Raw genomic sequence first — 19,512 nt, forward strand, 5'->3', positions numbered from 1 at the left:
GAGAGAGAGAGAGATGGAGAGCAAAAACTTCGAAGCCAAATTCCTCTTTTTTTTTGAGAAATTTGGCTTCGAAAGTATAAGGAGGGGACAATGATAACACGTCACCAGACATGCAATTATTTCATCTGAAACTTGTCTCGAAGTCTCTATGGATTTCGATGCTACATTAGCAACCAAGCACCATAAAATTGAAGAGAAGTGCATTTCTTTTGCTTGGGAAATCCTTGAGGATTTTTGTGTGTTATACTAGGCAGTTTTGCCATTAGCGGCTCACTTTTGAATGGAAAAAATAGCCACAGCTAACATTTTAGCAAATTTAGTTTTAGGGAAAATTACACTTACACCCCCTCTACTTTCTGTAGACACCCCATTTTGACAAGGCCCTAAACCCGCGTATTCGAATGGAATTAATCCGAGCAAAAGAGAATGTGGGGCCCGTTTGTGTGGGGCCCGCTTGTGTGGGACTCGTTTGTGTGGGGCCCGCTAATGTGGGATGCGTTTGTATTCAAAGAGAGAATAAGGACAGTCATCATTTTCTTTGTTTTTTAAAATAGGCGTAATGAGTGGTTTTGGTTTTCGTATGGCATCCGATGCCATTTGAAAATTGTTTTTTATTTTTTTATTTATTATTTTGCAAATTTTAGAGGAAATGGGGGGGACATGAGGGGGACAAACTCATCATGAGTTCTCTCCTCATGATGAGTCTTCCCATTGGTCTCTCTCTCATTGGTCTCTCTCTCGCAGAGAAGAAACAAACCAGAGAAAAGAAAAAGAAAAAAAAAAAAGAAAGACCAGAGGAAGAGAAAAAAGAAAAACCAGAGGAAGAAAAGAGAGGAAAAACCAGAGGAAAAAAGAGAAAGGGAGAGGGAGAGAGAGAGAGAGATCTGCAGAGGGGAGAGAGAGAGAGAGAGGAGAGATCTGTAGAGAGAGAGAGGGAGAGAGAGAGAGAGTCTTCTCCTCCGGCAACCCAACCGGATTCCGGCCACCTTCTCCGACATCCTCCCAACCAACCACCGGAGCTCCACCGGCATCCACATCTCCTCCACCCCACCTCCAGCGGGCCCCACCTCCAGCGGGTCCCACATCAGCGGGTCCCACATCAGCGGGCCCCACACAAGCACGACTCTGTCAACACCTTCCTGGATCTCTTGTGGCGTAAGTTCATTTTTTTTTATTATTTTTTAATTATTCATTCTTTGCACTACACACACGGGTCCCACAGCGGGTCCCACAGCGGGTCCCACATCCGCGGGTCCCACAGCGGGTCCCAAAGCGGGTCCCACAGAGGGTCCCACATCTGCGGGTCCCACATCCGCGGGTCCCACAGCGGGTCCCACATCAGTAGGTCCCACAGCGGGTCCCACAAGCGGGTCCCACAGGGGGTCCCACATCCGCGGGTCCCACAGCGGGTCCCACATCAGTAGGTCCCACAGCGGGTCCCACATCCGCGGGTCCCAAAGCGGGTCCCACAACGGGTCCTACAGCGGGTCCCACATCAGTAGGTCCCACAGCGGGTCCCAGCGGGTCACAGCGGGTCCCACAACAGCGGGTCCCACAACGGGTCCCACAACAGTGGGTCCCACAGCAGTGGGTCCCACATCAGCGGGTCCCACATCAGCGGGTCCCACATCAACGGGTCCCACAACAGCGGGTCCCGCAGCGGGTCCCACAACAGCGGGTCCCACAACAGCGGGTCCCACATCAACGAGTCCTACTATGAATAGTAGTTTTGAATAGTACTTATAAATAGTAATTATGAATAGTAGTTTTGAATAGTACTTATAAATAGTAATTATGAATAGTAGTTTTGAATAGTACCTATAAATAGTAATTATTAATAGTATTTTTGAATAGTAATCTTGTATAGTAATTATAAATAGTAATTATAACAGTCTTCAGCACAGGAGTCAGTCCTTCAGTCAGTCCAGGAGTTTTTCCTATCATCATAGGGGTTAGGATTCTGTCCATCCTCTCATCAAGTCGTGATCTTTACCCGCTCCTGCAAGGTATAGGATGCTGTCCAACCCTTGCCGAGTTATTTTCCTGTTCGTTCCCCCGCAAAGCATAGGATGCTATCCAACCTTTGCGGGATTCCAGAAGTCTCCCTACCCGTATGATGATAGGATTTTATTCTCTGGTGTCAAAAAACAATAAAAACATTTCAAAAATACTTGAAAACAACAAAAACATTCCAAAAAACACTTGAAAATTCAAAAACATCTCAAAAACAATTCAAAATCCAAAAACATTTTAAAAATCAAAATTTCAAAAAAAAAATCTTGAGTCATGTGCAGAGTAGTTAGGAATTCTGGTCCGAACTACGGATGGCTTGATCCCTAGCTGAGGGGTACGTAGGCAGCTCAGGCGTGCTGCTGGCACCCTGAGTTCAGTCACCATTTTTACACCCTTTCACCATTTTTAGACACCATTTTTACACCCTTTCACCATTTTCAGTCACCATTTTTGTAAATATTTCTCACAACTTTCACCATTTTTCATAACTTCAAAACCTCCCAAAAATACAAAAAACTTCAAAACCTTTTCAAAAAGATCTTCCCCTAGAGTTAGGAGTCTGTCCTAGATATTTAGGGTGTTTTAGAGTTAGGAGTCGGTCTTGATTTGTATTGATGTGGTGTGTCCTGTCGTGTGAGTGTCCCTAGAGTTAGGAGGCCTCGAGTCGATCGGTTAGACATTTAGTCGAACCGATGGCTAGACTAGGAAGCATATAGTCAACCCATGGTTTTCCTTAGAATGCACAGCCTAGATACACATAGGATATAGGGCTCACCTGCATTAGCTTAAGGCTAATCAACTTGCATTAGTTAGGGCATATAGAGTCCTAAAAATTACAATCCACTTGAATTTAAGCAATCGCACAAAAAGCTTTAAACATCAGTCGAGTCTAGTGGATCGAGTCTAGGATAGCGGTCCTAGAGTTTTAGGCATCGTAGTTTAGAATAGGGCACCGAACTACGTTGGCTCTGATTCTTCCCGAGGCCGGGATACGTAGTGCAGCTAGGATGGATGGCCATCCTGGTCCGAGTCAAGTATTGCATTAGAGTCTAGGGTTTGTCGTGTCGGGTCGTGTGTCGAGTCATGTTGTGTTGTGTGTTTTGCTGTGTTTTCTTATTTTTATGTACAGATCTTATACCTTTAGCTGTAACATGCATGTGCTTGTCCACCAGAACTTAGACACCAATTAGGCATGGCACTCATAACCTAGCTATTCTTAGGCGACATATCTTTCATTTCTTTTGTGTGTGCTTCTTATTCATCTCCGAGACATGCATGATTAGCTAGACGTTATCTCGGAGATATTCGTTCCCATTTCGCATGATTTTCGCCCAAAACTCTTCAAAATTAATAATAAATGGCATAAGAGACCAGGTGCTAGCACTTGGGCGAATTGGGGGCGCCTAATCCCTTCCCCATTCGTCATCAGGCACGAACCCTATTTTATATCTCTGGTTATCCGTTGCAACAGAGCACAGCATGGGATCCAGGGCCCACTTCCTTGGATGGCGACTCTTCTTTGTTTAAGGTACGCCTCGAATCCGGGCTAGTCCCCGAATCGAGAGGTATCTCACTTCACATCGCCGCTCATGCTGTGAGGGGCACTCTTTCGAGGGTTCCTTGGTGGGGCTCTCCTTCACGTGGATGGTCTAGAGACTCGCGCGGGGGCCCGTCCCCTCACGCCCGTCCCGGATCGGGGTCCACAGGCTGGCGACTCTGCTGGGGAGTTTTTGAAACATTGCCTAACTCCGTAAAAATGCCATTTTAATTAATTTTGAAGAAATTTGGGTCAAAATCAAGCTAAATGGGAACTTTATCGTTAGAAATCCAGGGGCACCAAGTAGGTGCGTAAATAAAACAAGGGATTCACACACTGCACATCATGCATTGTCATATTCTTTATTTCTTTCATTATTTTCCTTATTGGCCTCAGGGAATAGATATGACGCGCACCAGATGGGAGCCGTTGTATCTATTTCCTAGCTATGCGCCGGAGCTGCAGCCGTAGACACTGGGTGTGCTGGTGTTCTACAGCAGCCGATGAGCAATGAACATACTCTGTATAATGCCGGGTGTGCTGGCGTTATACATCAAGGGTATGGTCATAGGCATAGTACCCTGCAGAAATGCCTGGGCCCTACTTTCATTTCATTATATTATGTATATATATTAGTTGCTCCCTTTAGAACCAAAATTAGGGAACCCTTGCTAGGACACTATATATATGTACTCATATAGGACGAACATGTGTTGCTCACACGTGTGGAGCCTAGAGTTAGGAGCCTTGTCCGATTTGTAGACTAGGGTAGTTCATTTTGACATGGCTACAACGGTCCTAGTACACTCATCAGTCTGTCTTGAGTCGAGACTTCCTTGACTCCGCTAGTTAGACTAGGGTTGGTGCCCCTGGTTAGGATGTATATATATATATATATATGTATATATATATGTACATATTTGTTATTAGATTAGGGTTTACTTCCTAGTTAAGTTTTCCTTCATAATCTAATCAATTATTCCTCTCTCTCCATTCTATGGATTATCATCAGATGCTTGGCTCTTTTAGCCATGATCTATCTCCCATGTGCTTGATCATTTGATTGATCCTGATCAGATGTACTCCGCATGTCGATTGTGAGTCTATCTTGCCATTATCATTATCGGAGTGTGTGTTCTTGCTGAGAACCCTGCTTTATCTTGACCATGACGGCATACTCTTCATGTTTAGTTGCTGAGACCCTCCTAGTATAGCCGTCATGCTGCCAATTTTTTTTAGAACCCTTGAGCGTAATCATTATCCTTTTGGGTTCATTGACAAACCATGTGCTTACCTTACCACATCTCCTGGTATAGCCGTTATGCTGCCGAATTTTCTCCAAATACCTTGAGTGTGGTCATCATCCTTTTAGGCTTGTTGACAAACCATGTACTTGTCGTACTACATCTTCATGTACAACCGTTAAGCTGTCAGATTTTACCCAACGGAAGGATGTATTGGTGCTACCTTTTGTCTCAACTTGCGCATTGCATTGTCATGCGATTAATTCTCATTGAGCCTAGTGTTTATGGTGTCCATGACAGGAGTCTTAGTCACTCGTCTACCATCAACCCCAAAAAAGCTTTCATCTCTAAACTCGCTTGGTCTAGCCCACTATACCTTTTTCCTCTCACATTGCCCAGATGGCTAAGTATGCTGAAAGTCTCGTCTTGAGAGAAATAAGAGAGATGGTGATGACATCCATGACCTGATAGACGGGGATCCCCTCAGTCTTCTCGAACTCAAATGCTTCTGAGAACCCTGCACATAACCGTGTTGCACTTCTTTCACCCACCATGGGAACCATTCAACTCATTCAACCCTTCACAGATCTTACCACCTCTACCTATACCACCTCTGGGCTGGAAAATGATTAGGAAGGGAAAAGAAAAATGTCAGAGCTTGAACTCCTTGAAAATATCATACCAGAGAAAGCCTTGCCATTGTCAGGTGCTAAAGAACAATTTGAGCTGGGTCAACAGAAACTTGAGAGGCCCTCCCTTCTGAGATTCTAACTCCAGGATTGCTCTCTCAAATCATTATCATCATTAATGAAGGCACGTTGTCCTTGAACCTTCAGCGCCAATCCGTTGCCTCCGATGAAGTGTCCCATCTTTGAAATTTGCTTTGAAGTGTGTATACCGACCCTCCTGTCAAAGTTGGTAAGTCTAACCATGTCAATATCAATTCTAAGTATGTCGTGTTTTGTGGTCTCTCTCATTGTGAGCCAATGTCCCATCTTTTGTTGAATTTGATGGAGAGCCTATCGTGGCGCGTCAAAAATCAATGTATGTACTTCAAACATTCAATGCAACGAACATTTGATTCCAGTGTCGTCAATATTCTTGTATATGTTCACTCTTGGATCTAATGTTAATAAACAAATTAAGACACCCTCCTCAGACGAGGATGCCGATGAAATTCTCCTCGAGATTTGAAAGCTGATCAAACGAGGGGAAGAGCGTCGAGCAAAGCCACTCGAAGATGAAATCGATACCGTGGATAGTGGTATCCAAATCCGAAACTCGGGAAATAAGGATTGGCAAAATCTCCCGAAGAGCGCAAAGAATCGATAAATCTATTTAGAGGGTTCAAATAAGTGTTGCTTGGTCCTATGAGGATAAACCGGAAGCGTGTCTTGGCATTGTTCAACGTAAGTCACCCTCAGCTTCAGACATCGGGTGGAAAAGCAAAAATTTCAAACGAAGAATACCAGATATCAAGTGAAGTTAATGAAAAATTGAGAGAAGACTTTCGGACAACAAAGTCATGAGCATAGAACATGAACCCCAAAAAGAATACTTGGGCTATACATTACGATGGAATTCTAAGTCAAAGTAATCAAAGGGTAAGGGCATTCCCGCATTTCAAATGAACAAAAAAAGAAAGATAGAATCCAGAGACGAAAGGAGAAGGGAGCATGCCCCACGTCAACTCCTTAGAAATATCAGAATCCCGAGAATTTGAGTCGGTTTTAAAGCATCTTCAGCATATAGAGAAGACCCTGAGTCTTAGAATACTGAGCATCAGTGCAAGATCCCAAAGACAAAGTGGGAATTCAATCAGTCAAGTTTGCGCAGTACAGATGAAGTCTTGCCAGGAAATGCCGCCAGACTCCTAAAAAAAAAAAAGAGAGAAAAAAGTTCAAAGCCATTGAACCTTAGCCATTCAAAAAGCTTGTATGCCAAAACACCAGAAGGCCATCATTGGACGCCTGCGCTTTAAACGCCAAAAATCCCAAGTTTGAAAAATCCTTTTGCAAACACCTTTGAGCCTCAACAAAATCAAACATTCTTTTCAAACACCCGCAAACCAGGGGCATTTCGACCCGAACTACGCGGACCTGATCCCCAACTCTTCGGGGGTACGTAGGCAACCTGATCAACTCAGGTTCGGTCAAATCCTTGGGGATAAAAGCTAAATCGTCCCCTTTTTCAAACTTTTGAAGCTAAAAAGATAAACCATTCATTGTAAACCCAAAACGAACTACGCGGATCTGATCCTCCATTTTTGGGGTACGTAGGTAGTCTGGCAAGACCAGATTCGGTCCAAATCGTTTGAACTTTTGATATCTACCCCTTTTGAACCCGAGCCTACCTATAAAGTTCTTCTGGTGAAACGAGCAAAGGTTCAAGGCAATTGAAAGCAAAAACAGAAAGAAATGAAAGAAAAAAAAACGATGGAGTCTGAAGACCCGCTAGGCTGAAAACCCGGGAGGGCGGTCTAGGCAAAATTTAGGGTCATTCACCCGCTAAGTTGACAACTGAAAAGTCAGCTTAGGCAAAAGTTAGGGTAGCAGGCCCGCTGGATTGAAAACCCGAAAGGGCGAACCAGGCCAAAGTTAGGGCAAGCGGTCCGTCAGATTGAAAACCTGAAAAGGCAATCTGGTCAATGGCAACGACTTCCAACAAAAAGTGAATCACTGAGGTGGAGAAACAGTCTTCAACCAGGGTAAAATCTCGAAGTCCAAGTTGTGCCAGCAAGCTTACTTTAACATTCTTCTAAACTGGGGGCATTGAAACCGAGCAATCCGAAAGGGATAATAATCATGACATAAACACCGAAAAAGGAGAGTAGTGCCTCTTGACACGGTCTTCGAAATACTCTAAGAGTGACTAAGCCATACCCTTAAAAAATGACACATCAGATCCAAGAGCGAAGTCGAAAGCGAGTCGAGTCCTTCGAGCAATAAGAGTCTTCTTTGATTGAGTCCTTGGAAATCTGTTCCTCCTTCATATTTGTGTTCCCTCTCCTTGCAAAGTCCAAACTGTCGGGTGCTGGAAGAATGGGAGCGTGTCCTCCAAAATGCAAAGAAAATTCAGAGTAAATCCTGGTTTAGGTATCAGAAGGGGCAAGAGATATCTTGTTCAAACCTACCCGAGACCTTAAGCCTCCAAAAGTGAGCCATGCGAAAGAAGAGATTTTCAGACTCAGCCATCATGGTTATTGTCCTATTCTCTCCATACAAAAAAAAAAAAAAAAAAACTTTGCATCCTCAAGCCTTCATGAAACGAAACATCTTTTCTTCAACCATCATTGTCTTGCCTTCTTAAAACTCCTGTCATGGAAACACAATATACTAGGGGCATCTTTTATGACTTGCGTCATAAAAGATGTCAAGCGCACAAAGGCAATCAGTAACAATGTCTCAAGCAAGTAAGGATAAGAGGGGTACAAGCACATCTCAAGCCTAACCTCTAAACTCCTCAGTTGAGTCCTCTCTTCAGAAGAGTCAATTCTCTAAGAAAATCAGTTTCCCAAGCGGAGTCTAGAATTTGCTCGCGCAGCCTTCAATCCCCGGCAAAATCAGAAAAAATGGTCAATATCCAAATCCCTGCAAGTTATCTGAGTCCAATTCTCAGCAAGGAACTCATACTCCCAATTTCCTCGGCAAGAGGCAATCAGTCTAAAAAAAAAAAAAAAAAAAAAAAAAAAAAAAATCATCATTCGAAATCAATCAATTCTCAGCAATATCACTGTCCTTCCAAGGCTCTTCGTGGTTTGTCAGGCAGGCACATCATGGACCCTTGCTCCCTGAATGGCTCTTCGTGATCTGTCCTTTAGGATATATCATGGACCCGCTCTCCATGCTCATTTCATTCATCTCCATTACTTGTTATTCTTGTTGGGCTCTTCGTGGCTTATTGTCATGGACCCCAAATTTCATTCTAGGCTCTTCGTGGCTTATTGCCATGGACCTTAGATTCATTGCGTGGCTCTTCACGGTTTGTTGCCGTGGACCCTCGATTACTTCTTGGCTCTTCATGGTCTACCATTCAGGTATACTACGGACCCATGCTCCCCGATTGGCTCTTCGTGATATGTCCTTCCAGAAATATCATGGACCCACTATTCATAGTCATTCCATTCATATCTTTTACATGTCATTTGTTTCTGCATGTTGGGCTCTTCATGGCTTATTGTCATGGACCCCAAATTCAATGTTTGGCTCTTCACGGAGTATTGCCGTGGACCCTTGATTCCTTTCTGCTGGGCTCTTCATGGTTTCTTGCCATGGACCTTAGATTCATTGCGTGGCTCTTCACGGTTTGTTGCCGTGGACCCTCGATTACTTCTTGGCTCTTCATGGTCTACCATTCAGGTATACTACGGACCCATGCTCCCCGATTGGCTCTTCGTGATATGTCCTTCCAGAAATATCATGGACCCACTATTCATAGTCATTCCATTCATATCTTTTACATGTCATTTGTTTCTGCATGTTGGGCTCTTCATGGCTTATTGTCATGGACCCCAAATTCAATGTTTGGCTCTTCACGGAGTATTGCCGTGGACCCTTGATTCCTTTCTGCTGGGCTCTTCATGGTTTCTTGCCATGGACCTTAGATTCATTGCGTGGCTCTTCACGGTTTGTTGCCGTGGACCCTCGATTACTTCTTGGCTCTTCATGGTCTACCATTCAGGTATACTATGGACCCATGCTCCCCGATTGGCTCTTCGTGATATGTCCTTCCAGAAATATCATGGACCCACTATTCATAGTCTTTCCATTCATATCTTTTACATATCATTTGTTTCTGCATGTTGGGCTCTTCATGGCTTATTGTCATGGACCCCAAATTCAATGTTTGGCTCTTCACGGAGTATTGCCGTGGACCCTAAATTCCTTTCTGCTGGGCTCTTCATGGTTTCTTGCCATGGACCCTAGATTCATTGCGTGGCTCTTCACGGCTGGTCACTGTGGACCCTCGATTACTTCTTGGCTCTTCATAGCTTATGGCTATGAACCCTTGATTCTCAGTTTTTCTAATCCATTAATCACTCAATATCTTTCTTGCAAGGTTCTTCGTGGCTTATTACCACGGACCCCGGATTATGGCTTGGCTCTTCGCGGTTTGTTGCCGTGGACCCTCGATTTCTAGTTTCCTAAAAATAAAAAAATATAAATAAATTTCGTTCCGCGAGGCTCTTCGTGGCTTACTACCATGGACCCTCGATTCCCGTTTGCTTGGCTCTTCACGGTTCACCACCGTGGACCCTCGTTTTCTGCAAGGCTCTTCATGGCTTATTACCATGGACCCCTGATCAAAATTTTCATTCAACTGTTGTTCTTCCTTGTCTAATTTGGTGAAAAGCTGGACAACAACTCTCTCTAGTTATTTTGTTGTCAAGTCATGGTCCGTCGTTCCACAGTGTGCCGTCACCCAAGTGCGGAGTCAGGAATACCTGTGTGACCGATGTGTTACTCGAGTGTGACCGATGTGTTACTCGAGTTATTTCTCTGGTGGGAGGCTATCTCACCAATATGTTTTGAATGCTGAGTTATGTGTCCAGCATTTCACCAAATTAATATTAAGTCATGTTGAATGTGAAATTTTAAAACGAAAGTCTCTCTGAGAGCATCTTTGAGAGCATCAAGCCAATAATCAAAATCCTTTTCATTCAAAACCCCTGAGGCATCCCTTCCCTCCAATTCGAGTGAGACCCCTGAGACATCTATTCCCTCCACGAGTTCAATCTTTGTAAAATAAATTTTGGGCCAGTCAAAATGTGTTGTCTGTTCAGCTTTGACATTCGCGCGACAAGCACACTCTGCCAAAGAGGGGCATCTGTAGACACCCCATTTTGACAAGGCCCTAAACCCGCGTATTCGAATGGAATTAATCCGAGCAAAAGAGAATGTGGGGCCCGTTTGTGTGGGGCCCGCTTGTGTGGGACTCGTTTGTGTGGGGCCCGCTAATGTGGGATGCGTTTGTATTCAAAGAGAGAATAAGGACAGTCATCATTTTCTTTGTTTTTTAAAATAGGCGTAATGAGTGGTTTTGGTTTTCGTATGGCATCCGATGCCATTTGAAAATTGTTTTTTATTTTTTTATTTATTATTTTGCAAATTTTAGAGGAAATGGGGGGGACATGAGGGGGACAAACTCATCATGAGTTCTCTCCTCATGATGAGTCTTCCCATTGGTCTCTCTCTCATTGGTCTCTCTCTCGCAGAGAAGAAACAAACCAGAGAAAAGAAAAAGAAAAAAAAAAAAGAAAGACCAGAGGAAGAGAAAAAAGAAAAACCAGAGGAAGAAAAGAGAGGAAAAACCAGAGGAAAAAAGAGAAAGGGAGAGGGAGAGAGAGAGAGAGATCTGCAGAGGGGAGAGAGAGAGAGAGAGGAGAGATCTGTAGAGAGAGAGAGGGAGAGAGAGAGAGAGTCTTCTCCTCCGGCAACCCAACCGGATTCCGGCCACCTTCTCCGACATCCTCCCAACCAACCACCGGAGCTCCACCGGCATCCACATCTCCTCCACCCCACCTCCAGCGGGCCCCACCTCCAGCGGGTCCCACATCAGCGGGTCCCACATCAGCGGGCCCCACACAAGCACGACTCTGTCAACACCTTCCTGGATCTCTTGTGGCGTAAGTTCATTTTTTTTTATTATTTTTTAATTATTCATTCTTTGCACTACACACACGGGTCCCACAGCGGGTCCCACAGCGGGTCCCACATCCGCGGGTCCCACAGCGGGTCCCAAAGCGGGTCCCACAGAGGGTCCCACATCTGCGGGTCCCACATCCGCGGGTCCCACAGCGGGTCCCACATCAGTAGGTCCCACAGCGGGTCCCACAAGCGGGTCCCACAGGGGGTCCCACATCCGCGGGTCCCACAGCGGGTCCCACATCAGTAGGTCCCACAGCGGGTCCCACATCCGCGGGTCCCAAAGCGGGTCCCACAACGGGTCCTACAGCGGGTCCCACATCAGTAGGTCCCACAGCGGGTCCCAGCGGGTCACAGCGGGTCCCACAACAGCGGGTCCCACAACGGGTCCCACAACAGTGGGTCCCACAGCAGTGGGTCCCACATCAGCGGGTCCCACATCAGCGGGTCCCACATCAACGGGTCCCACAACAGCGGGTCCCGCAGCGGGTCCCACAACAGCGGGTCCCACAACAGCGGGTCCCACATCAACGAGTCCTACTATGAATAGTAGTTTTGAATAGTACTTATAAATAGTAATTATGAATAGTAGTTTTGAATAGTACTTATAAATAGTAATTATGAATAGTAGTTTTGAATAGTACCTATAAATAGTAATTATTAATAGTATTTTTGAATAGTAATCTTGTATAGTAATTATAAATAGTAATTATAACAGTCTTCAGCACAGGAGTCAGTCCTTCAGTCAGTCCAGGAGTTTTTCCTATCATCATAGGGGTTAGGATTCTGTCCATCCTCTCATCAAGTCGTGATCTTTACCCGCTCCTGCAAGGTATAGGATGCTGTCCAACCCTTGCCGAGTTATTTTCCTGTTCGTTCCCCCGCAAAGCATAGGATGCTATCCAACCTTTGCGGGATTCCAGAAGTCTCCCTACCCGTATGATGATAGGATTTTATTCTCTGGTGTCAAAAAACAATAAAAACATTTCAAAAATACTTGAAAACAACAAAAACATTCCAAAAAACACTTGAAAATTCAAAAACATCTCAAAAACAATTCAAAATCCAAAAACATTTTAAAAATCAAAATTTCAAAAAAAAAATCTTGAGTCATGTGCAGAGTAGTTAGGAATTCTGGTCCGAACTACGGATGGCTTGATCCCTAGCTGAGGGGTACGTAGGCAGCTCAGGCGTGCTGCTGGCACCCTGAGTTCAGTCACCATTTTTACACCCTTTCACCATTTTTAGACACCATTTTTACACCCTTTCACCATTTTCAGTCACCATTTTTGTAAATATTTCTCACAACTTTCACCATTTTTCATAACTTCAAAACCTCCCAAAAATACAAAAAACTTCAAAACCTTTTCAAAAAGATCTTCCCCTAGAGTTAGGAGTCTGTCCTAGATATTTAGGGTGTTTTAGAGTTAGGAGTCGGTCTTGATTTGTATTGATGTGGTGTGTCCTGTCGTGTGAGTGTCCCTAGAGTTAGGAGGCCTCGAGTCGATCGGTTAGACATTTAGTCGAACCGATGGCTAGACTAGGAAGCATATAGTCAACCCATGGTTTTCCTTAGAATGCACAGCCTAGATACACATAGGATATAGGGCTCACCTGCATTAGCTTAAGGCTAATCAACTTGCATTAGTTAGGGCATATAGAGTCCTAAAAATTACAATCCACTTGAATTTAAGCAATCGCACAAAAAGCTTTAAACATCAGTCGAGTCTAGTGGATCGAGTCTAGGATAGCGGTCCTAGAGTTTTAGGCATCGTAGTTTAGAATAGGGCACCGAACTACGTTGGCTCTGATTCTTCCCGAGGCCGGGATACGTAGTGCAGCTAGGATGGATGGCCATCCTGGTCCGAGTCAAGTATTGCATTAGAGTCTAGGGTTTGTCGTGTCGGGTCGTGTGTCGAGTCATGTTGTGTTGTGTGTTTTGCTGTGTTTTCTTATTTTTATGTACAGATCTTATACCTTTAGCTGTAACATGCATGTGCTTGTCCACCAGAACTTAGACACCAATTAGGCATGGCACTCATAACCTAGCTATTCTTAGGCGACATATCTTTCATTTCTTTTGTGTGTGCTTCTTATTCATCTCCGAGACATGCATGATTAGCTAGACGTTATCTCGGAGATATTCGTTCCCATTTCGCATGATTTTCGCCCAAAACTCTTCAAAATTAATAATAAATGGCATAAGAGACCAGGTGCTAGCACTTGGGCGAATTGGGGGCGCCTAATCCCTTCCCCATTCGTCATCAGGCACGAACCCTATTTTATATCTCTGGTTATCCGTTGCAACAGAGCACAGCATGGGATCCAGGGCCCACTTCCTTGGATGGCGACTCTTCTTTGTTTAAGGTACGCCTCGAATCCGGGCTAGTCCCCGAATCGAGAGGTATCTCACTTCACATCGCCGCTCATGCTGTGAGGGGCACTCTTTCGAGGGTTCCTTGGTGGGGCTCTCCTTCACGTGGATGGTCTAGAGACTCGCGCGGGGGCCCGTCCCCTCACGCCCGTCCCGGATCGGGGTCCACACTTTCTGACACATACACTTCTAACCCTGACTTTCAAAACGTGACAAGTACACCCTGTGGGACCCGATCCCGCGAGAGAGTCGCGGCGCGAGCCGCCACGCTCTCTCTTGGTCTCTCGTACCCACGCGATTGGCGTGTGCTCTTTTATTATTGATTTTAATTCATCTTTTATGTGAACTTGGGATCACTTAGGCAATCCGAATTCCACATAAAAGAGAGTGACAGAGTCGCCACCTAGATGTGGGATCTAGGACCCATAATTGACCAGAAATCTAGACTCGTTATCTGGTTACGAGAATGGAAGGTATGGGGAGTTACCACCACATGCACCATTCCTGCCCGATGATCGGTTTTCAATTCCAAAAGTTAACTCTTTTGAATTTCTTTTAAATGGCTCATTCAACTCTATATTAATGTGCGAACTATGTGACATGCATCATATGATCTAATTTCAATGTAAATCCTAAATGTGTATCTTGATTTCTTAATTTGTCTGGATTCAATCTAAGTGAAAGTTTTCCTAAAATTCTAATTTCATGGAAAATCCTAAGTGATTTAATTAAGAATTTACAAGAAAATTAATATACAAAACCCCACAATTTGTTGTGGAGCCGACTCGCGGTTGGTATGCCATCAGACATCCAAGCTGCTTACGTACCCAAGCCTCACTGGGATCAGAGTCGACGTAGTTCGGTGCACCTAAGCTAAGCTACATATGCCTAACTCAACTAAGACACCGACCTAGACGGATTTGACTGTTTCAACAGTTTTAAGAGGAGTTATTTAATTCAAGTTGAGGATTTTATTATCCTAGGATTTCATCTAAGATGCTATATGATTCTTATCTAAATGCAAGTTGTCCCTTAGACTAATGCAGGTTAGCCTACATCCTAGTTTACTAGGCTTGTCCTAGGGAAAGATTGGGTGACTAGTGTAACTAGACCTATGGCACGGTTGCTATACATAGCAAACGTACGTGATGAGGCTGGACTCCTAACTCTAGGACTCCCTAAAACCTAAGACTCCCTAAAACTTAGGACACGACACGACACCAGTGTTCCTAAATTGGGCTCTAATGGTTCTTATGACGGAAACCATAATCCAATGGTTCCGAGAGATACGAGATGAATCGATTCAAGTTCTTGAAGTTAATGAATTTCAGATTTCAAGGATTTTCAGTTTCTGGACATTTAAGGATTACCAATGGCTCTAGGGTTCACCAATTTCGGCCTAGAATAACATCAAAGGAAGGGAATCGTGCGCTCTTTCCTTGTGCAATTTAATACTTAAGTTATAGCGTCTTATTGCCTGGCATATCTCAGGATTTCCGTGGACAGTAACCTCAGAGCCAACAACATGCTATAGCTTAAATGTTCAAATTGTCAAAGATCGAGTGCAATAGGGATACGATTATGGATGCACTGACCATTTTTCCAGGGAAATCTAAAGATCCTAAAATTTTTGTTTCAATGGATTTAGGAATTAATATGTGACAAAAATTCAAGGTTCTTTAGAAACTTTATGATGATTTTTAATTAATTTCGAATTTTCAATGGATTTTATCAATTTTAAACCATATGAGTGATTTTACAAGTGAAATTATTGCAAATGAATTCGAAATGAATTGAAACTTCTACAGCAGCAAGAAATGATGGGATGTAGCTTACTGGAAGATTTTTGCAGATTTTTACATTCAGCTCATATTTAATTTTGATTTAACAATAACGAGACCAGATTGCAAAAATAACACAGAAACTACTAGAAATAGAAATCTAAATTCATTGAAATTTCTACAGTAGTAAGATATAAGTAAACATAGCATGATGTGAGATTTTCATGAATTTTAGAAACTATTTACTATCAATTTAGGATTTTTCAATTTTCAGACCAGATTATGAATTAACACTACATCCCATATGAAACAAGATCCAAATAAATGGAAACTTTTACAGAAGCAAGAAATATGAAATATAAGACTAATTTAAAAATTTTGTGAATTTTAATGGTGATATGATGTCAGTAACAATTCTCACAAAATCTGATAATTTTGAAAGAAAGCATTAAATAATATATCAAACAGAATCCAAAAATTCTTAAAAATTCATGGTAGAATGTATCAGTAACATATTATTTTCCCACAAAATTTCATTAATTTTGGAATCCATTTAGTATATATTTTATTTTTCTTCGTCGAAAAGATATTTTTGAAGAGTTTTCCATTTTTAAAACATGATTTTCGAGGAAATTACGACTCCAAAAAATGTCCTTTAATCTTGTTCTGATATGATGAACACAAGAAAAATTTAAAATTTCAAAAAATAGATCATCCTGAGATGGCTATTTTTTCGAATTTTGTAATTTCCCAGCCATTATTTTAAATAAAATTCCACTCATCACTCAAATTTTTGAAATCCTTTGATTCAATGTCCGATCCAATCCAATGGTTATTTTAGTCTGTTTAAATAGATCAGTGTATTAAATTTCGGGACGAATCGGAATTGAAACACTCATGTAGATCGTGATTTTGAGCACACACATATAATATTGAATTAAATTCACTTAAATGCTAAAAATCGTGCAAAAATACATAAAAAAATATCAAATAATCCTGGAAAAATCTGAGAATAGTGCACCTACCTGTGATGGAGATTTTGGGTATCCTTTGAATATGACAAGATTTGAAGGCGGGGATATGGAGGATTTCTCTAGTAGTTTTCTTTGAGTCTTCTTCCTCTTTTTTTCCTCTTTTTTTCTTTTGAAAGAAGAGAGCATGGGTATTTATAGGTGAGGGATGAGCCAGGTTGCCATCTTTAGGGCCTAGAGGTGTAGGGTGGAGATTGAGTGATGGAAAAAGGAAGGGGAAAGAATGGCCAAGATCGGATTTTTTTAGAATATTCTCCCTCTTTTTTGGCATCTTCCATTTAAGCCATGGCTATGTTAAAAATGGCAGGCACTTATGCGGCCAGGATCAAGTACTAAAGATTTAGGAACAATTCAAGGTCCAAGATGATGCCATTTGTCCTTGGAATCTTTGTAGATTTTGGAAGCAAATTCCAAGGCAAGGGAAATGTCCAATTTGGTTGCCTTTGTAGAGAATGGTAACGATTTGGATGGTTGCGATTAACTGCAATCTCCATGTGATCGAAAGAACGGGCGAGATCGGGTCTCCAAATATCCTGAAATCTTTGCAATGATATGGAATAAGATTGGGTGGTTGAGATCAATTTCGATCGAAAGAATGGACGAGATGATGCCTCCAAATCTCCTAGAATCTTGTAAAAGATTTTTCAAATATTTTAAATGTGAAAATCGAAAAACGCAGTTTTCAGGAGATTTTGAAGTCCGATTTCGATAATTCTTTCGCCATTAAAATCGTTGATTTTTTCTCTTTCATTTAAGCCCAATATTGCCATAGAAATATTATTTTCAGAATTTTTGACCAATGCAAGCCGTCGGTTTTTAACAGCGAATCGTTTTTCCAACCGTTGATCAAATTGACGATTTGATTGGTCCAACCAACTTGATCAATTTTTGATGAATGATCCTAACCTTTGAAATATGAATTTTGACAACAATTAAAGTACTGAAAGCATTGTTGTTGATAATTTGGTTAAATTATTTCGACGGCTCTCATTCACCCCATTGATCCGTGGCTTTTCGCTGGGTTTTTGCTCAATTAAGTGACACAATGTTTAATCTGAATTTGAGATTAACCTTGATCGATCTTATTTTGACTAAATGATCACAAATTCTTGGTAAGGACAGACATTGGAAAACCGATGGAAAAACACTAATTTCTTTATCGATTAAGGCAGAGCAAAATGGGGTGTCTACACACCCCGTGAAGTTTGTTTGGGTTTTTTTACCCGGACGGAGCTAACAGTGAGGATGAATTGACCAAAATACCTCTCGTTTAACTATAGTAAAAACCAAAGAAGAGATGTAGGGTAAAAAAAAAAATGAAAATTTCCTTCTCTCAGCGCCTTAATCGTGCCAAATCTGACGTCGTCGTCCCCATCGCCCAATCTCTGGAAGAAAACTTTGTCTCCCACCTGCGGAAAAATCGTGAGGTAACTTCTGTAGGTTCTTGTGGCATATTTTATGGTTTTCTGCATGGATGTAGGGTTTTTTGAATTGAAACCCTAATATTTTATCATTTTTTGGTGTTTTTGATTGTGACTGTTGGGATTATGGGGTTTTTTAGGGTTGTTTGTTTACTGTTGTATGAATAAATTATGGGTTTTTGTTCTCTTGGTTCGATTAAATTAGTGTTTTCCATTCGAATAAATTAGGGGTTTCTGTTTTTTTGGTGTGAGTGTGGCCCCCCAGTAATTTCATATGTGTTTTGCTGTGTGTAGTGAGTGTGGTCCCCAAACTGGATCCTTTATGAACATAAACCCCTAATAATTTAAGGGTTTCTGTTTTCTTTCTTCCTTTTGTGTCTGTGTGGTCCCCCCCCTCTGTAAATTCAGTGATTTCCATTTCAAAATAGTGGGTTAATGTACCCATGGGGTGTGGTTTAATGGTTTTTGTACCATTGTGTATTTAAATGACATTGTAGGACACCATTTAGGTCATTTAACTTATGTTGAGGGACTATGTTACTTTGGCAAATGTGTATGACAGTGAATGAGACTAACTTGTGTTGAGGGACTATGTTATTTTGTGGTCCCCCTATGTACCTATGACAGGGAACCTTCATCAGGTTAATGTAGCTATGATAGTGATGGACTATGTTAGTTTGTCGTCCCCCTCTGTAAATTCAATAAGGGTAACTTCTGTTGAGGGACTATGTTACTTTGGTCATTGTGTATGACAATGATGGATTAAGATTTAGGTCATTTACCATTGAGGGACCAAAGTAACATAGTCCATCACTATCTTAGTCCCTCTAACAAAGTAACTTCTGTTGAGGGACCAAAGTAACAAATTAACATAGTCTCTCCGTAACAAAGTAACTTCTACTTTGGTCATTGTGTATTACATTGGTTCTACTTCTAATTGTCTATGACGGTGATGGACTATATTACTTTTGAGGTCCACCATGGTGGCAACTTTGACAAATCTAAGAGGGCATATAAAGGGGGAATAGTTAACCACATTGATAATGTGGACCCAAACAAGCTCTCTCTCTTTGAAATGCAAGACATGATGTTAGAAATAGTAGGCACCCCTATCCACTTGTTCATGTATCATAAACTTCAAGGGAGGGGTAAGCAAGGTGGTTTCCAAAGGTTCGACTCCGATAGAGATGTTGTTGCAAATGATAGAGCTTAATAGAGGGAAAGATACCATGACAATATATGTTGACACCCCCCCCCCCATTGGCACTGGATGTAGTTGATGTGTTGGGAATGAGCTCACAGAGAGGTGGCTTGGGAGGGAGCTCACAGAGAGATATGTTGGGAGCTAATGTTGGATTGGATGGTCAAGTGGAGGCCCCCACTGGACAGGTTGAAGTCCCCACTAGACAGGTTGAAGTTGATGTCAGCTTGGGTAGGGCAGTGGAGACAGCAGCTGAGGAAAATTTG

Source organism: Tasmannia lanceolata, unplaced genomic scaffold (genome assembly GCF_043159265.1).
Source record: "Tasmannia lanceolata isolate RefF3 unplaced genomic scaffold, GAP_Taslan_0.1 ptg000008l, whole genome shotgun sequence".
Lineage (NCBI taxonomy): Eukaryota > Viridiplantae > Streptophyta > Magnoliopsida > Canellales > Winteraceae > Tasmannia > Tasmannia lanceolata.